The sequence below is a fragment of the Chinchilla lanigera genome, unplaced genomic scaffold, assembly GCF_000276665.1.
Source record: "Chinchilla lanigera isolate Chin_1 unplaced genomic scaffold, ChiLan1.0 scaffold00026, whole genome shotgun sequence".
Taxonomy (NCBI): domain Eukaryota; kingdom Metazoa; phylum Chordata; class Mammalia; order Rodentia; family Chinchillidae; genus Chinchilla; species Chinchilla lanigera.
In genome coordinates, this window is record NW_004955427.1 from 507,207 (window position 1) to 531,052 (window position 23,846).

The window sequence follows — 23,846 nt, forward strand, 5'->3', positions numbered from 1 at the left end:
GTGAGCCTAGATGCTGGGCGAGATCTGGGTACAAAGGAAGCTCCAACAGCAGAGAATCAGAAAGCTGCAAAGAAAGTGGCTAAGAATTCCATGAAAGCACCAAACCAGATCGACTTAGGGGTCCAGGAAAACACGGTAGGGGCTAGAACCAATATCTGAAATATCCCATGCATGGGACAAAACGTAGTTTAAGCAACTATTTCTTTTACCATGGAAATGCAAGTTTCCAGTTTTCCCACACATTAGGTAAAGATGTGACAGGTTTGAGGCCAGATTCTCTGCAATGAAGTCACAGATTCCCTGCTTTCCAGAAGCTACACTACTTTAAACTATGACCACAGATATATGCTGAGTATTTATTTCAAGGCAGCCTTGTTACTCTTTTTCCCTGTTTAAAATGTATTAAAAATCTATAACTTTACAGAAAATTAGAAGAATATGAAGAGAAAACAATAATTACCCTTACATAGTTCTGTTACATGGAGATAGTTACCAATAACTTTGGACAGTACCTCTCCATGCCTCAGGTCTTTCCAGCTCACAAATGAACAGAGCAATAGTACTGATCAATAGTATTGATTACATTTATAGTAACTGTTAAAGGAATACAAATGTGCACATGTCTGTATATGCAGAGTGCTATTCATGCATCTGTTCATGAGTCAATTCATGCAATATATACAGCTGCTAAACGATTTTCAGAAAGGCTGCACCCATTTATCCCATCCCCTAGCAATATCAGTATAAAAGAAACTAACTTGTTATTTTATTGATAACTAGTGAAGCCAAACTTTCATGTGTGTATTTTTAAAAATTTCCTCTACTACCTGATCTTTCTATGCTTCTAAGGTATTTAAACCAGAATGTCCTCTCTTTTTTACTTTTAAATACTGGTTCGTTACCTATATAGCGAAAGTAGGATTTTTATAAGTACTCCTGACCTAATCCTTAAAAGCCTTAAAAGCACTGCGTTTTCTCTCAATTCCCAGTACACACACATACACGAAGTAACAATATGGTTTTTGTACACCTTAAAATGAGAAAGAACCACATGTGCTGTGGAGCTTTGACTCTAAGTCACATGACATACACAGCTCTGGGAGGGGAGTCTGCCTCCTTGTCCTGGATCAACTCAAAATGTTTACCTCTCATAGTCATTTTGACTTTGGGAAAGAGTCAGAGGTTGCACAGTCCCAGATCCAATGAATAAAGGGGGGACTGACACAACATGGTTTTGTGAGCCTAGCTTTCCCTTAGATGGCATGTTGCAGCAGCATTCACTGCTTTTTGATCACATTTCCTAAAGACACATGACAGGGACCTCCAGAGCTGCTTCAGAGACTGGGGAGAATGATGGAGTGTGTTTAGAGTGAGGAAGAGTATTCTGAGGGAGGCTAATGGCAGCATGTCTTTTACTGTCACTCTCTAAAAATTTAAACATTCACTGTGTACTGTGGTCATACACTACATTTATATATTACAGAGAGAGTAAATCAGGCTAGTTAACAAATACATTACTTCATTTTTTTTTTTTTTTTTTTTTTTTAGTACTGGGAATCAAACTCACAACCTCATGCTTACCAGGCAGATGCTGTGCCATTGTTTTATTTTGCATTTCCCCTAGGCTTTTTGATTTTGAACATTTTGTAAATTAGCTTTTTTGTGTTTTTTTTTTTTTTTTTTTTTTGGTACTGAGAATACTTAAAATCTCTTAGGAGTTTGGAAATGTACAATACATTGCTGTTAACTATAATCACCATATTGAACAGTGCATTTTTTAACTTTTTTTTGTCTTTTTGAAACAGGGTCTCACTATGCAGTCCAGGCTGGCCCGGAGCTCACTTTGTAGCCCAGGCTGGTTTTGAACTCACAAAGATCCTCCTTCCTCAGCCTCCTGAGTGCTGGGATTACAGTCGTGCAACGTGCTGTCTAATGGAAAGATAGGCTCACAAAAACATGTTGTTCTTCCTTCTTTCCTCCGGTCTTCTTCACCAGTTCCCAAAGCTTCCGTGATGGTCCTCTGTCCCCCAGCTTGCTTCTAATCCCTTATTTTCTGTTTCTGTTTTCTCCTCTAATCCCTTTCGAATTTTCTCTCCTGAGCGCAAAATCACCACATTGAGGGAATATTTACTATATACAATTTTATGGTTTGTTTTTGATTTTGTTATGTACGTATTAGTCTTCTTCACATGGTTAGAGGTGGCAAATGAGTAATTTTAAGCCACATTTTTCATTTTCAAGGGTGTGCTTAATAGTGCTGTTTCTACAGATTGTACTACCTTACCCAAGGTGACATGACTGCTCTAATTAGTTGTTATGCTTTGTATGCCAAGACTAAGATTGCCTGAGGGTCACACAATACTTTAGGCCAGGGCCAAAGAACTTTGGGCCAGGGCTAGGGCCACTGCTAGGCCAAACAGGCGGCAATTTTTCAACCTCAAAAAACTGAAGAGATAGGATCTTGCAGCAGACTCAAAACCCAAAAGCCAGCTACACCTGGAAAACATCTCTAAGAAGTAGTCATTTCCAAGGCTTCTCAATACCACTAATAAAGATACCTAACATAAGCAATCTATTAGCATAACGCAGAAATTAAATTTTTAAAAAAATTGAAGATGGAAAGACATGAAACAAAACTGCAACCCCAGATTCCCAGTTCATCCAAGCCAAACCCCACGGGCAGTGAGGTGGAACAACCCAAAAGCCACCCACCTGGACTCTCTGAAGTGGTGACAGCAGAAGTAACAAAGCAGATGAGTGAGGCTCTGGGAAAAATCAAATCAGAAATAATTTCTCAGATAACTGCAGAGATGATGACCATAATAAATGGCAGGATTAGTGTATCTAGAGAACGTATAGATAAAAAAATAATAGAGGAGCTTAGGAAAATGATGGAAATTATGAATGCTTAATACAGGAAAGAAATAGAATCTAAAATAGATTCAGTCAGATACTCAAGAGATTAAAAATTCTACTGACAGTACACGCAGCACAATAAATCAATGTGAGGACAAAATATCAAATCTAGAAGACAGGATTGCAGTTAGCAAGCACGACTACAAAGATTTCTTAAAATTAGCAAAGAACTATGAAAAATCAATCCAACAGCTGCTAGATGATGCAAAGAAAAACACAATGATTAGTCGATGTAAAAGCAGGAGACAGCACCAATGTTATAAAAAATCTGTTCACAGAAGTAATAGCAGAAAACTCCCCAAGCATAGAAAAAGAATTTGACACACAAATAGGTAAGGCATTTGGAATGCCAACTAGCCATATCAAAAAAAACTGTCCCAAGGCATATAAGAGTCAAGATCCCACAAATTCAACATAAGAAAAGAATATTAAAAGCTATTAGAAGTCATGTGTGGTGGCATATGCCTGTAATCCCAGCACTCAGGAGGCTGAGGCAGGAGGATCGTTGTGAGTTTGAGACCACCCTGGGCTACAAAGTGAGCTCAAGGCCAGCCTAAACTACATAGCAAGACTCTGTCACAAAAGACAAAAGAAAAAAAAGTAAAAGCTATTAGAGAAAAGAAACAAATCAACTATAAAAGAAGGGCCATCAGAATCACAGCAGACTTCTCAAAACAAACCTTTAAGTCAAGGAGAGCTTGAAATGAAATACTTCAAGTCCTAAAAGAAAACAACCTTCAACCCAGATTGATATACCCTGCAAAACTAACTTTCAAAATACATAAAGACATACTTCTATGATAAAGAAAACCTGAAGAAATTCAAGACCACCAAACCAGCACTCCAAAATGTTCAAAAGGAAATTCTAGAAAGAGACAACGAAGACTACAACTCCGTGAACCCCAGCAGATGAATCCATCAGGCAAGGCAAGTAATTAAACAGAGGGGAAAGAAAGGGAACCCACAACAGGAAAATAATATGACAAGGATAAGGCAAGACATATCAGTTACAACCATCAATATACATGGTCTCAATTCACCAATCAAAAGAAACATACTGGTAGATTATATTAAGAAACAAGATCTAACAATATGCTGTATACAAAAAACACACATACTCCAAAAGAAATTGAGACTGAAAAATCAAAGGATACAAAACAAAACTCCATGTGACAGGAACCCACAAAAAAGCAGGGGAAGCTATTCTCTGCAGACGAAGTGGATTTCAAGCCAAGACTGATCAAGAGAGACAAAGAAGGTCACTACATCCTTGTTAAGGGAACAATCCAAGAGGGAGAGAGAACAATCATAAATATATGTATGCACCAAATACAAGTGCACCCAACTATATAAAACAAGTATTAACAGACACAAAAAATCAAACACTAACACAATCATAATGGGGGACCACAATACCCTCCTGTCACAGACAGATCAAGAAGACAAAAAAAAAAAAAAAACCCAGAACTAAACTAAACCTGTGAACAAATGCACCTAGTACATGTCTACAGTGTTGACCCCACAACAGAACACACATCTGAGATGCACACAGGACATTCTCCAAAATAAACAACATACTAGCTCACAGAACATGCTTAAGTAAATGCAAAGGCACTGAAATTATCCCATGCATATTATCAGATCATAGTGCAGTGAAACTAGAAATCAATGGAAAAAGAAACCAAGAACACTGCATAAACACATGGAAATTAAATAACACCCTGCTGGTTAACCAATGGGTCATAGATAAAATTAAAGAATTAGTTTCTACAATTAAAGGATAATTCCAATACAACATATTGGAAATTATTGGAAACAACGGAAGTAGTTCTACCAGGGATTTTTATAACAGTAAATGCCACATCAGAAAAACAGAATGAGATGAAATAACCTAACGTTGAACCTCAAGCTTCTAGAAGGACAAGAGCAAGTCAAGCCTAAACCTTGTACGAGGGAAGAAATTATAAAGAGCAGAGCACAAATTATACAAGGGAGACTAAGAAAATACAAAAAATCAATGAATCAAAGAGCTACTTCATTGAAAGATCAAATAAAATTGACAAACCCTTGGCCAACATTCTAGAGAAAAGGAAAGACTCAATCCACACAAAGAGGAATAAGAAGGGTGAAATCATCACAGATCCTGCAGAAATCCAGATCATTAATGCCTACTTCAAGAACCTGTATTCCAGTAAGAGAGAAAACACAGAAGAAATGGACAGATTCCTACATACATATGAATTACCAAAGCTAAATCAAGAAGATACAAAGATTCTAAATAAGCCAATTTAAGTCAATGCAATTAAAGATGTAATAAAAAACCTAGCAACAAAGAAAAGTACAAGTCCTCATGGATTTACTGTTAAATTCTACATGAAATTTAGACATGATCCAATACCACTATTCCTCACACTCTTTAATGAAATTGGAAAGGGAAGTAATAATTCCAAATTCATTCCTGGAAGCAAGCATTACTCTGATACCAAAGCCAGAGAAGGTCCAACCAAAAAAAGAGCATTATAGGCCAATCTCCCTAAAGAACACACAGGCAAAAATCCTCAGTAAGACACTGGCAAACAGAATACAGCAAATCATCACAAAGTTACACACCTTGACCAACTAGGATTCATCGCAAGGGTACAAGGATGGTTCAACATATACAAATCAGTAAGTGTAATACACCATATTAACAGAGCCAAGGACAAAAACCACGTGGTTATCTCAATAGACGCAGAAAAAGCATTTCATAAAGTCCAACACAAATTCATGAAAAAAACTGTAAGAAAATTGGAATAGATGGTCTTTATCTCAACCTAATAAAAGCCATCTATGACAAACCAACAGCCAACATTATACTAAATGTCAAAACCTAAAAACTTTTACTCTAAAATAAGGAACAAGACAAAGATGTCTTTATCACCACTCCTATTCAATGCAGTTGTGGAAACATGAGCCAGAGCAATTAGACGAGAAAGAAAAGGAATAAGGATAGTGTTTCGGTTACTGTTCTCTCACTGCTGGGACACCAAAAGTTATCTCACACCCAAAATTAAAAAAAGAAAGGTTTATTTAGCTCATGGTTTGTGGAGGTTTTAGTCCATACTCCGCTGGCTCCAAGGTGGAGTGGCACATGGCAGAGGGCAACAGTTCATGGAAGTGCAAGACAACAAAAGCAGCAAGAGCAAAAAGGAGGAGTAGCAGCAAGGAGCCTCTTTCCCTCCCTTACATTGTATGCAGGCTGACTACCCTGCTACACCCAGTGCAGGATGGATGTAGTGCTCACACCCATAATCCTCTTGGACCATGAGTCAATCATAAACTGTAGAAGCCTACCCCATGACTGCATGACGCTTTGTGTGTGGGGGGGACATCTAGACACAAATAACAGTAGGAAAGGAAGTTAAACTATCATTATTTGATAACATGACATCATACTATACACAGAAGACCCCAAAAACTCCTCCAAAAGACGTCTATATTTAATAACCACATTCAGTAGGGTAAGTGGATACAAAGTCAGCATTCAAATATCAAGAACACTCCTGTATACAAATAACAAACTCACTGAGAGAGGAATGAGGGAAACAACACCTTTCACAGTATCATCCAAAACATGAAATACTTAGGAATCAAACTAACAAAGGAAGCAAAAGACCTTTATACTGAAAACTGTAATACTCTGAAAAAGGAGATCAAAGAGGATCTGAGAAAATGGAAAGATAGCCCTTGTTCTTTGGTAAGAAGACCCAACGTAGTGAAAATGTCGATCCTCCAAAATTGTTACACAGATACAATGCAATCCCAATCAAACTACCAATAGCATACCTCACAGAACTGGAGAAAAGAATTCTCAAATTCATTTGGAACCAGAAAAAAGCTAGAATAGCAAAAGCAACTCTAAGCAACAAAGGCAAAGCAGAAAGCATCACAATCCCTGATCCGAACTTATACTATAGAGCTACTATGATTTTTTTTTTTTTTAAATTTTTTTTTTTTGGTTTTTCTCCGGTACCAGGAACCGAACTCATGACCTTGAGCTTGCCAGGCAAGCGCTTTGCCGCTGAGCTAAATCCCCAGCCCCTGAGCTACTATGATTAAAACAGCACGCTAGGCTAGGGATGTAGCTCAGAGGCACAAGCGCCTGCCTGGCAAGCACAAGGTCCTAAGTTCAATTCCTGGTACCAAAAAACCCCCCCAAAAACAAAAAACAAAAACCAGCATGCTACTGGCAAATAAACAGAACTGAAGATCAATGGAACAGATGAGAAGATGCAGAAACAACTCCAAACACTCTCTACCTTATCTTTGACAAAGGAGCCAAATACCTTCACTGGAAGAGAGGTGGCCTCTTTAATAAATGGTGCTGGGAAAACTGTCTTTCCACATACTGAATATGAAACCTGGACCCGTATCTCTCACCATGTACTAAACTAATATTAAAATGCATCAAAGATCTAAATGTCAGAATAGAAACACAATCTGCTGGAAGATAAAATAGGCCAAACTCTTGAAGACGTAAGTGTAAGCCAATTTTATGAATAAAAGCACAATTTCAAAGGAAATATCACAAAGAATCAACCACTGGGATCTCATCATATTAAAAAGCTTTTTCACAGCAAGAGAAACCACCAACAGAGTGAAGAGACAACCCACAACATGGAGAAAAATTATGAAAAAATGTTCAGCATCACTGATCATTACAGAGATGCAAATTAAAACTACACTGAGAGTCCATCTCGCTCCAGATAGAAAGACTCTTATCAAGAAATCAAGCAATAACAAATGCTGGAGGGACCTGGGGAAAAAAACTTTTTCCACTGTTGGTGGGAACGTAGACTGGTACAATCACTGTGGAAATCAGTGTGGAGATTCCTCAAAAACTAGGACTAGAGGTTCCATTTGATCCAGCTAGTCCCCTTCTTGATATCTTCCCAAAAGAATTAAAAGCATCATAGCACAGTGATACATGCACAGTCATGTTTATATATATAGCAGCATGGTTTCTTCAAATGCTCTGTAAATTCTCCTAGAGATTCAAAAGGAAGGAAAACCTCACTTTCAAAATTTATAAAATAAACACAATAAAGACAATGAAAAGTAAATTATAAACTAGTACTACTTAGCAATATTTATGTAAAAACACTATGCAAAATATTAGAAAAATTAACTCAATGCTACATTTAAAGAATGGCTTACCATAAGCAAGTATTATTTATTCCAGAAATGTGAGGTTGGTTCAGTAAGAGAATCCATTAAAATAATACACCATATCAACAGATGTAGGGAGGAAACCCATACAATTATTTCCACAGATACTAAGCCTTCCAACAAAATTCAACACTCTTTCTTGAAAAAAAAAATTCAAGCAAACAGAAATCAAGGGATACTTCTTGTAACAAAATGTATTTTTGGATGTGAGGGCAATCTGGTTCTGACCTCCAGGCTTGACTCTGCTGACTCGTAGGCCTCCCCTTCCTCCCTCACTGCTCCATGTGCATTATTCCCGAGGCTGTGTGCTCGGTTGCAGGGGAGGACCACCCGCATACAGGAGGGCTGTTTCCTTGGTCAAGGGTATATAAGTAGCTGTGCTCCCCTGCAGAACCTCCAAACAAACTGAACTCTTTGTGCCCCCTCCAATTCATATACTGAAGCCTCAACTCCCAATATAACTGCATTTTAAGGCAGGGAATTTGTGGAGAAAAGTTAGTATTTTTTTTTTTTTTACATTTTATCATTTTATTAGGAATAATTCCTAATGGGTTATGAAGAAAAATTACTCAGTTTGATGAGTCTTCCAAAAACTCTTCATGAAGCTATGTTCATCAATAAACAGTAAAACATCAGCAGAACCATTATATACTGGGCAAAGAGTCAGGCTGATACCAAAAGCAACATGAAATATAAAAAAGATAATAATATAAAGGAAGACAATCTGCCGAGTATTAAAAAACCACTTCCATATGGACTCTCTGCAACCAGCACAGAATTAGCTATTGAATCCAAACCACACCAAGATAAGGTTGACTGATAGCAGCTAGGAGTTGATAATGGGGGGAGAAATAAGTTCCTCAGTGCAAGAGAGCTGAAGAGTGTTTTGGAGCATTTCCCTGGCTGGTACAAGTGATACTCGAAAATCTTTTTGGCAAGCGACAGAAATAAATACAAATGGAATGCTACATTTTTCAATCAGCAGACTGTCCTGGGAATGATAAAGGAATCAGTAAAGCAGCAAGGAGATAACTTTGAAAACACTATTTCTTGTGGGCTCAAAAAACATTCAAAATAATTTGAAGGTGACACAATAGCTATGCCCAGGCATTTAGGCTTAAAAGAATTAAAATTGGTAGAGGATACTTTTTTCCCCAAGGAAAATCTCTTTAAAACCAAGCATACTGCTAAACAGCAATACTGTACTTGGTAAATAGTAATTCGCAACAAAATAAGTTGAAACACTGTGATATTCCGCCCAAACCAGTCCCAAATACTGTTTAATAACCAAAATGCAAACTAATTTTGCTGTAATAAGCCTAGACCGATTCTATCAAAAGTGTCCCAGGTTAGATGTCCAGTTCCATTTACCTTTTGAAAGCTCATTTGACAGCCAGTCCAGTCCTTCATACAGACCCGCTCCTTGTGCAGCACAAGAGGCTTGAACGTACCTTGTTCTGTTACGAAGAGACTAAAGACCCAATGTGTCTGTCATTTCACTGATGGCCATCGCATTTGGCAAATCCTGTAAGCAGCTGCACTGCGTCTTATAGCTCATCTTCCTGAAGCATATTCTGCAGTACGTTTGCTCCTTCCTGAATTCTCTCACGATCATTGCTGTCTACCACAAAAATGAGACCTTGGGTATTCTGGAAGTAATGCCTCCACAGAGGCCTACTTTTATCTTGAACATCAACGTCCCACACTGTGAAACAAACGTCCTTATATTCTACTGTTTCCACATTAAAACCAATGGTAGGAATGGTGGTGACCGGGGAGGTAAAGTTAAGTGAGGTCATAAAGGTGGGAATATGATTCAAAGGGTTTAGCATTTTTACAAAAGACAGAAGAGAAGTTGCACATCAAGAAGGTAACTTTCTACAATACAGGAGGACAACCTTTACTGGAAATCAAATTGGAAGGCACTTTGATCTAGGATCTCCAGCATTCAGAATGATGAGAAAATAAAATGTTAATAGTTTAATACACCCAATATATGGTACTTTTTTAAAGTAGCCTGAGTTAAGATACTTCCACCAAGATCACAAAGAAAGGATGCCCACAACTTCCACTACTACCTATTTACAAAGTACTAAGTGTAAGGTAACAAATACCCAATGCAATTATATTTAGACAAAGCAATCACAGACATGAGAATTGAAAAAATAAAACTATATTGTAGCCGGGACTCTGTATCTGGAAATTCCAATGTAGTGAATAATAAAACTAACTGAAACAATTAAAAAATCAGTAAAACAAACAGGCTTTAAAATCAACATACAGAAATCTAACCTTCACATAACTAGGAACTGACTAGATCTGTATCTTTGGCAAAACACAAAAAAACCTCCACTCATAATAGTATTAAAGAAGACACTATATTCATGAGTAAGGTTACTAAAAAATGTGTAAAGCCTACATAACACAAAATTTGTAACACTACTGAAAGAAAACATGATAGCTGCAGTATATGTAAAGGGCATAAAGAGTTAGTAAAGAAGTTAAGAAGTGCAAATGTCACAGGAAAAAAGAAAACTGTAAACATAGGTAAAAACTTGAAAGTGCAGGCAGCAAAAAGTTGTATAATAAAATGTCCTGGAGAAGAGTTAAGATGTGGATTCAGGGTAGACATTGCTGAAAATGAGATTCCTGCCTTTCTGTCTCTTCTACACCCTGGCATATGATGGATATTCAATAAAAACTATCTGAATGGTTAAATGAATGGTAGAAATAAAAAATATTTATATTATTGACAAAGCTTTTAAAAAGACAACATGAAATTGCCTCCATACCCAGTGTTAACTTATAGACAACATCATTACCCCAAACGATCAACAAGCTTTTTTACAAAGACACACAAGTTTATACTGAACTTCTTATGGGCAAAGAGGCAAAAATAGTCAAAACAACATCTCTGGAGTCAGACTAGCCCTACTAGGCAGTAAAACACACCATGAAGCCTCTGTAATTTAAACTGTGAGGTTCTGATATATGAACAGCATAGGAACACTAGTAAAAGTGGAATAGATTAGAGAAAGCCAAGAAATAGACACAAGGACATTTAGAAACTAAGCAGATAATAAACTACTTATATTTCAAACCACTAGGGGAAACATAAAGGATTTAAGTGTATGGTGGTGTGGCAAGTGATTAGTCATCTGGAAAATATACAATTAGATCTCTATTTCATACCAGGTGCCTAAATATAAAAAAGTCAAACTATATAATCATACTAAACAAAAAATGTGTAAACTCATTTATAACTGGATGTACAGAATGTTTTTTTAATCATCAGTGAGAATCCAGATGCAGTAAGAGAAAAGAAAATTAAAGAATCTTGCCCTATTTTTAAAAGTTTGCATAGTAAACACAGACATCCCACAAACAAGCTTCAAAAATGAAGTCAAAAGACAACTGACAAATTAGAAGAAATTATTTGTAACATGTATCACATAGAGGGTAATAGCCATTAGCAATTTTAAGAAATTTTCTAAAACCTGAGAGACACAAAGGACTGAAACACCTGACAGAAGTGAGCGAAACACATGTAGAGACCCCCCAAAAAAGCATTTCTGAAATATGAAAAAAATTCAACCTCATTCATGGTTCAAAGAAATGTACATTACATCTATACCAGCACACTATTTCTCACTTATAATGGGAAAAACTTAAAAAGCATGATAACGTATTCTACTTCAAAGGTTGTGGGGAACAGGCTTTCTTTTGAATTCCTGGTGAAAATGCAAATTTGCACAACCTATATAGAGGGGAGTTTGGCAATACATTTTACCCTTTGATCTAGCAATTTCACTTCAAGGACCTACTTTACAGTCTCACTTCCAAGAATACAAAAGTCTGTATTTGGAAAATACTGAACCCAATCAAAATATTCATCCATAAAAGAATGATTAAACTATACTATAAAATTTAGTTTAACTGTACAAATGATAAGAACAATCTCTGTGAATTGGTAGGCAATGATTTCAAGGCTACATTGTTAAGTGGAATGGGGGAAAAAGTAAAAAGTATTTTGACAACATGTCATGCTAAGTATAACACAGAAGGAGAAATGAGAAAACAGAAATACATCATTTGTACAAAAAAAAGGACAGAAGAGACAAAGACAAGAGCAACTGGTTCTCTAGAATAGATAGATGTGGAGTAGGAAGAATAAAAGAAATACAGTAGTGGGGAGGCAAGCCGCTTAGCTGAGTATATCTTTCTGTCAGTTTTTATTTTGAGAACCATGTTAATGCTCCATATATTCAAAACAAGGATATAAGTAAAAACTTCTAATGGAATATGAACAGAAATAAAAGGACTAGCAGCCCTGCCCCCGCCACCACCACGGTAGGGGCCTTGGACTCCCGAGGCCTCGCTGAGCTGCCTGGGGGCCTCGCCCCATGCTTCCATCTCAGAAACAAACCTGAATCCCTGGAAACCTAAGGAGATTTGAAAATGACAAAAAGGAGAAGCAAAATGCAATCTCAGCCAAATAGCCCACCAAGAACAAGTCCAAGAAAAATCAACACGAAAGAACATGAAAGTCACACTCCTGAAATCTCTGAAATGATAGCAACTGAAGTAAAGAACCAACTACATCAGGCTATGGAGGAAATCAGGTCAGAAATAATTGCTCAGGTAAAAAAAGAAATGACATAATGAAAGAATTGCTCAGCATCAAAATTGCTCAGCTTCAAAAGAAGACACAGATTAGAAAAAATAGAGGACCAGAGAAAAATGATGGAAACCTTGAATGAACAGTAAAGGAAAAAGAACACAAGAAACAGATTCAAACAGACATTCAAAAAATTAAAAATTCCATTGAAAGCTGGAAGAACCGCTTGAATAAAATGGAAGGTAGACTCTCAGACCTTGAAGACAGCATTGCAGCTAGTGATCGTGAAAGAAAAAATCTATTAAAAATAATGAAGGAACAGCAAATAACAAGTCAACAGCTGCAAGATGGGGCAAAGAAAAACAATATAAGACTGATAGGTGTCAACAAAAGAGCAGGAGGAAACATGAATGACATAAAAAGACTATTTGCACAAGTAATAGCAGAAAATTTCCCAAGCATGGGACAAAAATCTTATATACACAAAAGTGAGGCATATAGAACCCCAATTAGCCATAACCAAAATAAATCTACACCCAGACACATAATAATCAAGATCCCAGAAATTCAGCAAAAGAACAGAATACTAAAAGCTGTTAGAGAAAAGAAGCACATCACCTATGAAGGAAAGCCCATCAGAACCATGGCAGACTTCTCAACACAGACCATCAAGTCAAGAAGAGCTAGGAGTAAAGGACTTCAGGTCCTGAAAGAAAACAACTACCTGCAAAGCTATCTTTCAAAACTGATGGGAAAATAAGACACTTTCATGACAAAGATCAACTGAAGAAATTCATGAGTGCCAAACCAATCCTACAAAGGTACTGAAGATATTCTACAAAGAGATGAAAATGACCACAATCTCAAGACCAACAATAGAAAAGAACTACCAAGCAAGGTAAGCAGTTAAACAGAGGGGGAAAGTACAGAGCCAACAGTGGGAAAATAACATGACAAGGGTAAGTCAAGGGTATGTATTACATATCAGTACTAACCATTAACGTAAATGGCTTCAATTTACCAATCAAAAGATAGAGACGGGCAGAGTGGATCAAGAAATAAAATCAAACAATATGGTGTATACAAGAAATGCACTTAACTCAAAAGGAAATCCACAGACTGAAAGTCAAAGGATGGAAAACAATACTCCATGCAAAAGGAGTAGCTATTCTGTTTGCAGACAAGGTGAACTCCAAACCAATAATGATCAAAAGAGATAAAGAAGGTCACTAAATTCTTGTTAAGGTAAAACTGCAAGAGATAACAATCATAAATATATATGCACCAAATGTGGGAGCACCCAACTATATAAGGCAAATTTTAACAGATATGAAAAATCAAATAAGTAATAACACAATTGTAACAGGGAGTTTAACATCCCACTCTCACAAAGAGATGAGCAACTAGACAAAAAAAATCAGCAAAGAAATAACAGCACTAAACCAAACATGTTAACAAATGGACTTAGTAGACCTCTACAGAGTATTCCACCCAACATTAGAATACACATTCTTCTCAGCTACACATGGGATATTCTCTAAAAGAGACCACACGCTAGCACATGCTTAAGTAAATGCAAAGGAACTGAAATTCTCCCATGCATGTTATCAGAGCATAGAGCAATGAAAGTGGAAATAAATGATAAAAGTAATCACAAAAGCTCCATAAACACATGGAAATTAGATAACACCCTCTTGAACAACCAGTGTGTCACAGAAGAAATGAAAGTAGAAATTAAACACTACTTACAGTCAAACAAAAATGCTAATACAAACTACTGGGGATGCAATGCAACCACTGTGGGATGCAATGGAAGCAGTCCTCAGAGGGAAATTTACAGCAGTGGATTCCCACATCAGGAAAACAGAATGAACACAAATAAACAACCTTATGTTACACCTCAAACTTCTAGAAAAGAAGAGCAAGTTAATCCCAAAGCCCAAAGAAGGGAAGAAAACTACAAAGATCAGAGCAGAAATTAATGCAATAGAAACTAAGAAACTAACAGAAGGAATTAATGCCTCAAAAAGTTGATTCTTTGAAAAAATAAGTAAAATTGATAAACTCCTAGCCAACCTCATCAAAAAAATTGAAGAAAAAACTCAAATCCATACAATGAGGAATGAAAGGAGTGATATCACTACAGATTCTGTAGAAATTCAGAAGATCATCAATACCTACTTCGAAAAACTTTACTGCCATACAATGGAAAATATAGAAGAAAGGGACAGATTCCTAGATACATACGAATTATGAAAGCTGAATCAAGAATATATAAAAATATTGAATAACCCAATTATCAGCCAATGAAATTGAAAATGCAATAAAAAACTTACTGACAAAAAAAAAAAAGCCCAGGTCCTGATGGATCCACAACTGAATTCTACAAGAAATTTAGAGAAGATTTAATACCAATTCTCTCAAACTCTTTATTTTTTAAAAATTTTTTATCTCTTTTTGAGACAGGGTCTCACTATGCAGTTCAGGCTGGCTGTGAGCTCACTTTGTAGCCCAGGCTAATCTCGAACTCATAACAATCCTCCTGCCTCAGTGTCCCGAGTGCTGGGATTACAGGTGTGTGCCACCACATCCAGATTCCAACTCTTTAAAGAAATAGGGAAGCAATTCTCCCTAACTCATTCCTGCAGGCAAGTATTATCCTGATACCAAAACCAGAAAAAGAACTACTCAGAAAAGAGAACCATAGGCCAATCTCCCTAATGAACATAGATGCAAAAATTCTCAATAAAATACTAGCTAATAGAATTCAGCAAATCATCAAGAAGATAATATACCATGATCAAGTGGGATTCATCCCAGGAATGCAGGGATGGTTCAATATACTCAAATTAATCAATATAATACACCATATCAACAGAGCTAAAGACAAGAATCACATGATCATCTCAATAGATGCAAAAAAACCTTTTGATAAAGTCCCAACGCTTATTCATGATCAAAACCCTACAGAAAATTGGACTAGATGGACTTTACCTCAACCTGATAAAAGCCATCTATGACAAAACAACAGCCAACATCATAGTAAATGGACAAAAACTGAAAGCTTTCACTTTAAAATCAGGAACAAGTCAAGGATATCCACTGTCACCACTTCTATTCAACATAGTTCTGGAGACACTAGCCAAAGCAATTAGACAAGAGATAGAAATAAAAGGAATAAAGATAGGGGAAGGAAAAAGTGAAATTATCTTTATTTGCTGATGACATGATATCCTATATAGAAGACCCCAAAACCTCCACCAAAAGACTCCTAGAATTAATCAATAAATTCAGTGGCATCGCTGGATACAAAGTCAACACTCAAAAATCAGTAGCATTCCTATATACAAACAATAAACATACTCAGAGAAAAATAAGGGAAACCATACCTTTCACAATAGCATCCAAAAAACTGAAATACTTAGGAATTAATCTAACAAAAGAAGTAAAAGTCTATGCAGAGAAAATTACACTACTCTGAAAAAAGAGATTGAAGAGGACTACAAAAAATGGAAAGATATTCCTTGCTCACGGATAGGAAAAACCAACATTGTGAAAATGGCCATACTTCCAAAATTGTTGTACAGGGCTGGGGATTTAGCTCAGCGGCAAAGCGCCTGCCTGGCAAGCGCAAGGTCGTGAGTTCGGTTCCTGGTACCAGAGAAAAACCAAAAAAAAAAAAAAAGAAAACAAAATTGTTGTACAGATTCAATGCAATTCAGATGAAAACACCATTGGTATACCTCACAGACCTAAAAAGCATTTCTAAAATTCATCTGGAATCAGAAGTCACCAATAACAAAAGGAATCCTGGGCAACAAAGGCAAGGCAAGAGGTATCACAATCTCTGATTTGAAATTATACTACAAAGTTACTGTAATAAAATCAGCATGATATTGGCAAAATAAACAGACCTGAAGATCAATGGAACAGACTAGAAGAGGCAGACACAAACAGAAACACACTCAGCCATCTTATCTTTTTTTTTTTTTGGTTTTTCTCTGGTAACGGGAACCGAACTCACGACCTTGCGCTTGCCAGGCAGGCGCTTTGCTGCTGAGCTAAATCCCCAGCCCCCTCAGCCATCTTATCTTTGACAAAGGGGCCAAACATGTTCACTGGAAGAAAGATAGCTTCTTCAATAAATGATGCTGGAAAAACTAGCTTTCCACATGTTGAAGACTAAAACTATACCCAAATCTATCACCATGCACCAAAATAAAGTCAAAATAGATCAAAGATCTAAATATTAAAACAGAAACACTAGATCTAATGGAAGAGAAAGTAGGTGGAAGTCTTGAAGACATAGGGGTTTTGAGGTCATGTATCATTTTTGTTGTTTTTGTGTTGTTTTGTTTTTGTCTTCATTGTTAGTTTTTTTAAACTTTTAAAATAAAAAAAAGAAATGGACTAAATGACTGTCTTGGTTACCTTTCTCTCGCTGCTGGGACAAAATATCTGACGACCAAAATTAAGGAAGGAAAGGTTTATTTCGCTTACAGTTCGTGGAAGTTTCAATCTTTACTTGGGAGATCATAAGGCAGAGTGGCACGTGGCAGAGGGCTGCATCTCAGGACGGCAGCCACAGCTAAGCAACAACTCACTTACACTGGGGCGGAATGGGGGAGGAATGCCCCAAGCACTTCTTCCTCTCCCTATCCACTCCAGGGCGGGTGCAGCTCTCACACCCATATTCAAACTCTAATAGCCTGCCCCAGGGCTGCAGGAGGCTTTGGGGGGGACACACAGACACAAACCATAACAATGACACTTCAAATAAATAATACAAACACAACTTAAGGTTTGGAGGTGACTGAATCCAGACAGCGCCCACATGAATTTTTAACACTATTGAGACAGGATTGTGCTCCAAGTGAGGATGCTAAACAGGTAACAGGCTTTCACTTAGAGCCAAGGGTTATTATTACAACAGTGAAGAATAAGTGTACTGGAGATCATGAGGAGCAGCTATCTCACTGTTAGAGAGGTAAGTGACAAACGTGAACGGGAAATGAAAGAATGCACCCATAATGTTGAATAAGGATTCAAAATATCAGCACAGAGTCATGATTTTAAATAAATATAGACAGGATAAAAAACAGATATACTAGATCTGTCTGTTGACAGGACACATTAGCCAGAACCAGACAATAACTGGCAGCCAGATACTGATTTTGAATGTGATTCTGCATGAAAACAAATCAGAGTTCCTCAAGAAAAAGGCTGCTTGTAGGACTGGGGCAGGGAAAGTGCAATTGAGAATAAAGCCAGAATGTCCTCTGCCAGGGTGTGAAGAATAGCTAAAGAGCTAAGCAAGTGCTCAAGGGCATCACAGCAGAACTGCAGTGAGCCTGATGAGGCTCCCACCGGAAACCTGAGGACGACAGGAGCAATGGAAGGGTAACAGCAAAGGGTTGGTAAGAATCCCCTAAGTTCGTGTGATATAAACAAACCAATGAAGAGGACAGAGAAGAAAGCTGTCTTTCTCAATAGAAAAAAAATAGTAAAAACAGAAGAAATGAGTAAATTAGAAAAATCATCACTTGGCAGTGATAACTGACATATAAGAATCATTAATGGATAAAAAAACTAGTAGGTATAAATTTATGAGTAACAAGAATTTACATTATTTCAAAAAATCTCATAAGATATGTATTGATTATGAAGAAAAGCAGCCATAGTGCAGATACTTAGGATACACACATTAGGCAATGAGTCACCAGTGACAAAGCCAATCAACATGCGTCATGATACGAGAACATCACATTTGTGGTGCTCCTGTCAAAAGCCTGAAAGCCACATGTAATGAGGAGAAAGCATCAGATAAACTAAATTAAGGAACATCCTAAAAAACAGCCCATGCTGTTCAAAAATGTCAGTGTGAAACATAAAAAGAAACTGAAGAACAGTAATAATTTCCCCAGTAATGGAGGTTAAAAAGATGTGGCAACTGAATAAAATATATTATCTGAGACTTTCTTTCACAATAAAGCAGGTTATTTGGCTAATTGGAGAAATCTGAACAATGTGTGCAGCTTACTATGACATCCATGCTAATTTCAATAATGGTTCTATGTTCTATGTAACTGTTTCATGTAAAGTCAATGTCCTTATTTTTAAAATACAGAGGTGAGGGGACAACCTGTCCAAAACTCACTGTCAGTTTAGGGACAAAAAATATGTATAGATGGGAATAGCGGTGGGGATTAAATTAAAATGTTAGGAAAATCTAGGTAAAATGTATATGGAAATGCTTTATCCCACTCTTTCAACTTTTCCATTATGTTTAAAACTACTAAAGTGAATAAAAGAAAGGTAAGATTCACTTAAAAAGATGGTAATTTCAACAATTTGAGGAACTAGATTGTAAAAGTTAAAGGGATAAGTAGAAGGTAAGGTATCTACAGTGAAGACTGGATTTTAGGAACAGACAGACCTCAGTTCAAAGTCCAGGTATTTACATGACTAGTAAGTTGCTTTGTCTTCTCTGATATTTTGTTTCTTGATCTGTTTTATGGGAGTAATACAGACGACATTGTAGGCTCGTGTAGGATACAATGAAATCATGTATGTCAAGGGATAAGAGACATTAATTCCAGAACAAGGCTTCTTTGGTTTAAACTCCACCTAGGCATTTACTAGTTTTATCACATCAGACATTTCCGTACATTACTTAACCTCTCTCTGTCTCAGTTTTCTCATCAGTAAATGGAGGAATAGTACCGACTTCAAGGGTTCTTGTAAAGACTGAAGTTACCTAACATAGGCACTTTAAACAGACAGTAATTGGCACATAGCAAGCAAGCAGTACATGCATGTTAGTTATTTTTATTATTAGCCAGAGCCCCTAGAGAATTAAGACTTCCAAAATACGTTAGCTGTCATGACCATACATAATATTATCCTCAATACTATTTTTCAAAGAGGTTTAATGGTAAACAAAAAGAAAAGTTATTTTCTTCTCTTAAAACAAAGCAAGGAAGGGGTTGGGGATTTAGCTCAGTGGCACAGCGCCTGCCTGGTAAGCGTGAGGTCGTGAGTTCAATTCCCGGTACCGGAAAACAAACAAACAAAAAAAAGCAAGAAGACCAAAGCATATTGTAGCGAAAGGGGACAAACACTATACAAAGAAAAATTTAAAATGCAAGAGACATTGAATAATTATGAAATAAAGCTCTAAAGACCTCAATTTCTCTCTTTATAAAAAGTACCTGAGGGTTTAAGGGCCATGATTTAAACAGATACCTTGGATGAAGGTGTAAGAATGTATTTCTTTAACTTTGAACATGTAGACATAAACACTTTTAAATTTCTTTCTCCATGTAATACATTTTCTTGTAATACCCACTGAACTTTATGTTCCCTTTTTATAGACTACCCAGAATCTTCCTTCTCAAAAAAAGTTCATTTATGGAAATTTTTGACCAAAGTCAAGAAGAAAATACATAAAATGGGAAAGGGTTACAAATAAGTGGAAGTTTGATTTTTAATCATTTTAAAATTCCATCTTTGGACTAATTATCAATAACATATATGGGGGCAGGATAAACATCTATAGGCCTACTGGGAAAAGATGTCTAAATATTGAGAAAAAAAAATGCAAGAGAATTGCAATATATAGGTCACAATAAGATTAATAATAAATTGATGGAAGACTGTTGCACCTTCCAGACCAGTCTGTGCTACAAAGTGAGTTCAAGACCAACCTGAACTGCATAGTGAGACCCTGTCTCAAAAAGACAAAACAAACAAACAACAAAAAAAACAGTACACTGATAGTTAACTGCGGGGTCAACTTGAGTAAGAAATGCCTGGCGGGTTAGTACAGCACAGTCAGGGACATGCCCGGATGCCGGGCCTCCCAAACCGGTGGGGGGGGACCAATGGCGGTGTGGGCGGCACCAACCAAAAGGCTTGCAGAAGGCACAGGAGAAGAAGGAAGCCTTGCCATCTGCTTCTCCAAGGGAGCTCCCACCTCCATCCCTGCCTCTGCAGCCACAGTCTCCAAGCTCCCAGCGCACTCTTCAGCCTTCTAGGCCTCCTCCGCCTGCCAACACAGGCCCTCCAGCTTCCTGCCTTGCAGGACGCTGCAGTGAGCTCCAGGGCTTCAACTTTTGACTGGCTCCTCTGGCTCTCCAGCACTCCTCTGTATTCTCCTACCCGACTCCACAGGGAGCCACTGCATGCCTACCTTGCATACCCTTCACAGATCACATATGTATCTTATATATACACATACTGTACACATACAAAATATTATAGATATTAAATCTGTTCCTCTGGCAACCCTGAGACAACAAATAATTTTCAGACTTTGATTTTTGCATTCCCAGAGTAACTGCTGCCTCAGACACGAGGAACTGGGCAATAATGCCAAAGGAAAAGTAAGTGGGGCCGGGCTGCACTCTGGGAGGCTGAGACCGCAGGGCTGCAAGTTCAAGCACGCCCCGGGCAATGGAGCACGACCCTGTCTCAAAATAAAGCAAAACCCTGGGTTCAATCTAAAGGAAAGGGAAGGCGAAGGAAAGGAAGGAAGGGGAGGGTGGGAAAGAGGGGAGGGGAGGGAGAAAAAGGAGAAAGGAAACGGAAAATTCAAGGATTACTAGAACTTTCTTATTCTAATACAATCTGCCTAAAAAGAGACAGAATTCAGATCTAGACAGCCAATCTTAATTCCAACATTAAACATATATAGCCTATCAATGTCCCCAAGTGAAATCAATACTATACTACACCGAGTTATTTCACAAAAATTACTGTACAGTGTAGCAATTCAGAAAGTAGTCACACAAAATCGTAATTAAATCTTATGATTAAATATTCCTGTACATCAGCCCTAAGAGAACACAGAATAACTGCCCAACTGCCAAACACACCAAACTGCCTTACCATTAAAATACATCCTACTAAGCTCGTGATTTTAAAAACTTATTCCTTGGGAAATAATTCTCCTAAATAATTTCCTTTTATTGATTATTCCATAACAACATCTCTCTGGGGAAAAATACTTAAAATTAACATAAAACCAAAACCCCATTTTTTTATACCAAAAAAGGTCTACTGTTACACTGAAAGGGAGCTCATCTGCAGCTGGCTCTTTTCTGAAGGGGCAGTGAGGAAGAGGACCCAGCACCGTTCTCACCTGAACACTGAACCCACAATGTATGTTGCTACCCTATTACTACCTGCACTTCTGTGTTGACGAGGACCACTCCTACATGACCTTACTCCTGTGTGGTATGCAAGGGGACTTGCCTTACCACACTAAGCACAAGTGAGTATCGGAATGGGCGGCCCGCGCGGGCATGGTAGGCGGGAGTATCGGAATGGGCGGCCCGCGCAGGCATGGTAGGCGGGAGTATCGGAATGGGTGGCCCGCGCGGGCATGGTAGGCGGGAGGGAGTCACCAGCTGCAGTCTGGGAGCAGCACCACCCCAGCCCTCTGACCCTTCTGCAGCTTTGTGTGCATTCAGGTAAAAGAGAGTACAAAGGAAAGGCAAAATCCATGCAAATAAGGAACGGCGGAGATTCCTTCAACACTTACTACATGCCAGGCACTGCAATGCTTTACTTCACCTGACCATCGAAGGCACAGCAGACAACTCTGCAGTGTGGCAGCTGCAGTGACCTGCAGGAGGGGCTGGTCGCAGGAAACTCCTGAAGCCATGACCACAGAAGCTGTGAGCAACTTAAAACCTGACACCCAAATCTTCCCACGTCACTACTTCTCTCTAGCAGAAGTACCGCTGCTTACTGTCCAAAGACAACCGCCCTGTCTTTTTATTTTAAAACATTTCATTATAAGAACTTTCAAAACACAAGGAGAGGAATGTGTGCTCACTCTTATGTGCCCTGTGCGTAGCTTCCCCACTGTGCCATTCTGCTCTGCCTGCCTTTTTCCCTCCAGAAATATTCAAAACCTACCCTAGACATTTTACCTGAGCTTCAGAATGCCTGTAACAAGGAAGAATAAAAATAAAATTGTAACATTATCGTTGTACAATAGTCATTCTTGGACTGGGGAGACAGCTCAGCGGCAAAGCGTCTGCCTGGTAAGCACATGTCCTGAGTTTGATTCCTGGTACCAAAAATAAAAATAAATCATTTTTTACTATCACTGGATGCCTCATACCTCTTTAAAATTGCTGAGTATGTGTGAGTGACAGTGAGAGAGAGAGAGGGAGGGAGGGAGGATGTGTGTGTGCGCGCACGCGCGTGCGTGTGCTGCCAGGGACCAAAGCCAAGGATCTACACATGCTAGATGAGCACTCTACCACTGACTTCCATTTTCAGAGCCTCTCTTATCTTAAAAATGTCTTCTGTCAATTAACTCCATTCAAGAATCAAGCAAGAGCCAGGCATCGTAGCACATGCCCATAATTCCAGCACTTGGGAGGCTGAGTCAGGAGGATTGCTATGAGTTCAAGGCCAGCCTGGATTTCATAATGAGACTCTGTCTCAAAAGAATCAAACAAGCCAGGCATGGTGGCATATGCCTATAATCCCAGCACTCAGGAGGCCAAAGCAGTTCAAGGCCAGCCTGGGCTACAAAGTGAGCTTAAGGCCAGCCTTAATTACATAGCGAAACCCTGTCCGAACAAGACAAAAAAAGAAAACAAACAAACAAACAAAAAATCAAACAAGACCCACACATTATTCTAGCTGATATGCCTCAACGTACAATAGTTCCCCCATTCCTTTCTTTTTTAAAAATGGTATTTATATGTTAAAGAAACTAAGTCACTTTCTCTATAGAACATCTCTTATTTTTAATTTAGTCTTTACAGTCAGTAAAATATACTTCTTCATCTCTTTTACGTCCTGTAAAGCACTAGGGGCTTGAGTAGGCTGGGGCTCACCTTTCCTCAATGTTGTTTCAAGAATGTTCAGGTGTTAGCGCCCACCCTCTACTGCACTGTCACATTTACTAGTTGTCTTCTACTAGTATCACAGAAGTAGTGTTTCCACACCCTCAGATGATCTGAATCTCTAAAAGTTATCCAGCACCTTTTATCGATGGAACTCTGCAGGTGGCGATCAAGCTACCACGCTAATCAAGAGCCAATGAAAGACAATCAGTTACCATTCATCAACCGAGGAAATA

General features: G+C 38.1%; 1 protein-coding gene across 5 annotated transcripts in view; it reads right to left on the reverse strand.

Moving 5' to 3' along the window:
- The window catches only part of Dcbld2 (discoidin, CUB and LCCL domain containing 2), an 82,901-nt gene that overhangs the window by 53,387 nt on the left and 5,668 nt on the right, over window positions 1-23,846 (reverse strand). The gene's annotated exons all lie outside the window — the stretch shown is intronic.